The following is a 4,598-nucleotide window of genomic DNA, read 5'->3' as shown; positions in this document are numbered from 1 at the left end:
TCATATAGTTTTCAATTTTAATGTAATTTTTATTTTCTTTCATTTCTTTATTCTGTCAAATATTATGATGTCCAGTCTTATTTTTTTTAAAAGTATTATGACCAATAAGAATTGCGTATTTGAGCCTATTTATTATTCTGATTAATCAAGAGGAAGATAACGCCAATTATCTAACCCACTCAACGACAAATTAATCAAACATTATTACTTATTCATTAATTCCTACCTGAAAAAAAAGATAAATAGTTCTAGGCAAATATCATGTTTCTATTCTATTTAAAACTTCAATGTCAAGTTCGAGTTCAACAGCTATCTTAAGTCACGCGGACGTACACATTGTTTTGTCAATAATAGTTATATATAAACATTTCCAATATCTGACATCTTCGTAAGCTTGCCGTTTCGATAGATCAATTAATATACATACGCTAGAATAAGAATTTTAATCGGACTGTCATTATATTCTCGGTCAATACCAGCTGAATCTAAAACTATAATTTAGAGAATTAACTGTATTATGTAACAGTTGTTCTCTCTTCTCTCCTGTAGCATGCCTGACAACAGAATTCAACACCTCGCAAATCTCCTTTCTAGATTTACCCTTTAGAGCAGGAAAGTTCCTAAATAAAACGAAAATAACATGTGTGAATAAGAAAAAAAAAAGATTTAGGTAAGATTTGATTACAAACAACCAAATAATAAATCACATCTTTATTCAAAAGTCTTTACATAGTAAATAAATGTATAGCACGTACTATACACATGTTAATCAAACCCTATATGGAGCACAGTTAAACGGGTTTTAACCAATTCAATATATTTTCTCTCTTTCAGTAGATCATCAAAAGTAAGGCAACATTAGTTTACCGATGTTCAAATCTCAACAATCGCCGTTTCAGAATCTAATGCATTCTGGGTAATATTTTCAAATCTCAAAAATCGCCGTTTCAGAATCTAATGCATTCTGGGTAATATTTTCAAATCTCAAAAATCGCCGTTTCAGAATCTAATGCATTCTGGGTAATATTTTCAAATCTCAAAAGTCAATTGAAGATACAAATCAAGAAAACAAAGAAAAAACTTAGGGAAATAAACTCATCATAGATACCAGGATTGAAATTTGTATCTATGTCAGACGCGCGTTTCGTCTACAAAGAACTCATCAGTGACGCTCGAATAAAAAAGAGTTAAAAAGGCCAAATAAAGTACGAAGTTAAAGAGCATTGAGGACCAAAAATTCCTAAAAGTTTTTCAAAATACAGCTAAGGTAATCTATTCCTGAGGTAGAAAAGCCTTAGTATTTTAAAAAATTCAAAGTTTTGTGAACAGTTAATTTATAACAATGACCATATCAATGATAATTCATGTCAACACAGAAGTGCTGACTACTGGGCTGAATATAACGCGTGAACTCCATAAAGAGCCAGACCGGATGTTTCAACAGGGTAAGCTCGCTAGGCATGCTTCATCCGTCATGCGAATCCACAGTCAGTCAAAGTCTCACAATCGGGAATAGGACATATGAAGAGTAAGAAAGATTAAAAGATATTCTTTAAAAAGTAGAATAACAAAAATACAGTACTCCAAGGATAATTCAAAACGACAAAAATAAAAGCTCAAACACATCAAACGAATGGAAAACAACTGTCGTATTCATGAATTGGTACAGACATCTCTTTATGTAGAAATGGGGGATTAAAACTGGTGTTATAGCTAGCTAAACACCATTTGTATGACTACGACACTGAAATACTGTACTTTTGTGTTTTCTTTTTAAATTATGTTGCACTGTTTGAGATCATATTTTATGAAAAATAAAGAATATAGGTAATACAATATAAAATATTGAGAATGGAATCGGCGAAAGTGTCAAAGAGACAACAACCCGAACAGTCCTAGGCCAATAATTATATAATGGGTCTTATAATAAATAATCTCGCAGCCGGAGGCGGGCTTCACCTGGTCACTAGACAATAATGTATACTGAATCATCGAAAATGGACGTCACACTAAACTCCGAAACATATCAATGAACCAAATTAAAAGAAAAAAAACATACGAGACTAAAAAGGCCAGAGGTTAAGTATGATTTGTATCATTTTGTATCTATAATCCGTGTCCTTTATGTTGCAGTTGAACTTGACATTGCAATTTTGTTTTCTCTCAGAAAAGTAATAATTAGCTATCAAAAGGAAGCTGATGAAAATAATATTCCACAAATGTGAAGCTTCTGTCAAGATACCGGATATTATTTTACAATTTAATTAGTTATGAAGAAAATATAACCACATAAAAATGTAATAACGATCCTTTAAAAAAACAGCACATGAAAATCAACGTGAAAAGCAACTTATTATATTAACGTCTGATAAATTGTTTTAACCTAAATGACCTTATTGGATCGAATAAAGAGAAATCTTCTTTCTTATTTTTTTCCAGAAGGTTATCCCTTTAACTTTTTTCAATCAAGCAAAATTAACGTTTATCTAGAAATGAAATTATACATATGCCTGTTAAATTATGTTATTTTCAAATCATATGTACAATTAAAAGCTGTATTAGATGTTTTTATTATTTTCATTGTATAAACAAATTAACCATACACACTTTACCAAAAAATTAGTACTTTTTTCTTTCATTTCTTTTTCGATATTATTCGTTATGAGTAAGCAGTATACATGGAACATTTTTGGGGTTCTAATTTTTAATGCTTATGATAAATTTATTTAACTATAAATTCAATTATGTACAAAGATATGTTTCCCCTGTGCAAACGTAGGTAATTTATGACCAATTCAATTTGTTATTAACAAATAAAAATATTTAAAACCATCTGTAGAGAAAACATTATTTTTCCTCATTAGCACAGTTGAATATCTATAATTTGGATTTAGAAAAAACTCCAAAATAGACATTTTGTTGCGTAAAAAATTACGGATAAATAATCGATTATGTTCAATTCTTTTGACTGTATTTAAGTTGGAAAATTCATAACTTTTTGTCAATCTACAAAATTATGAAAACTGTTGAGATAACACTGACCGGATACAAATAAATAAACCCTTTTGCTCATATATCCTACTTTCTCATATAATTTTTATGGAATACTTTTACTAGTGAGAAACTTCAACCATGATAATCCCTGTACTCTCAGAGATAAGAAATAATATGAGTTATTTTAACGAATTCTGATCACGGAATTTCACCCTTTCTTTTTAAGATCTTTCTGATTGTCGAACTCATCCGTGATGAAAACTATCACGTAAAGTGGGCCCATTTCAGAATTCCTTATTATCGAACTCATAAGTATTTATAAGAGTGGAAAATTCATCCAAATTTAAAGAGAATCAGACCAAAGTGATGACGGGCTGACAGAATGACAGACTTGCAGACTGGTGGACGAGGCAAAACATGATTTCCTTCGTAACTTATTTCTATAGCCCATAAAATTTCTGATATACTGAGGATTGAAATACAACTCAATTAGCGTTTTATGACTATTTTTAATAGCTTTCTTCCTCTTTCTTCATTTTATTCTGAGCTTTTAATATTTTTTTATTCTTTTAAATGCTATGTTGTCCAGTGATTTTTTTTAGAATTAGTGGAAACAAGAAGCACTAATCCCACCAGGAAGTTGAAGGTTCTAAACGTCTAATTAAGGGGAAGATGATGCCAATGATATCATGCAAAGTCAAGCCATCTTTCACGACGACTGATTTATTTATTTTCTTCAAATAAAAACAATATTCATGACGGATATGGAAAGCAACACGCAACGTGATGGTAAAATTAATGTTAGTTAGTACAGATATGTTATGAAACTTTAAGATTTCTATTATAAGAATCCTGTGAAACATTATCTTTTGTGAATAGCTTGATATCTTGAAAAAAAACAATAGGCTTCGTGATATTCTAGTCTTGTTTGTTTTCATAGTTTTAACTCTATAAATTTCTATGTTTGATTTAAATTTGCAGCATTTTCCAAAATTGATTTTACTCTCCTGTGTCTTCGATCTATCCAGATTTTTGCAAATCAAACAATCATACCCTGAAATATTGAAATACATATTAAAAAAAAAAATGCTTTAACAACATCTGAACAGATAGAAATATGTTGTCTTTCTTAAAAGAAATGATCACTACATTTAGGTTTCATTACAGCATTTTCGAAATATATTTCCTTCCTGTGGCAGCGATCTAAGAAGATGTTTGCAAATCAATTAATCATACACAGAAATATTAAACAAATATAAAAAAAATGATTATATAGCAGATGGACATTTGTTGTCCTTCTTAAAGAAAATCTTCATCTCTTCAAGGTTTCATAACAGCATTTTTGAAAATAATTTTACTTTCCTCAGGCATCTATTTAACCAGAGTTTTGCATATGAAACAACCATACACTTAAATTTCGCCATACATATAATAACGTCATTTTAAAGCAGATGGACATTTTTGTAACCATTTTTTTATAAAGTCAAACAATTATACACTGAAATATTCAAATAAATATAAAAATAGCTTTTATAACATTGCTCGTTTAATTCTATTTTGTATGACTTTAAATTATATATTCTAGTATAGAACAAAAACTTTCT

The sequence above is a fragment of the Mytilus edulis genome, chromosome 7 (assembly GCF_963676685.1).
Source record: "Mytilus edulis chromosome 7, xbMytEdul2.2, whole genome shotgun sequence".
NCBI lineage: Eukaryota > Metazoa > Mollusca > Bivalvia > Mytilida > Mytilidae > Mytilus > Mytilus edulis.
This window is presented reverse-complemented; position numbering follows the sequence as displayed.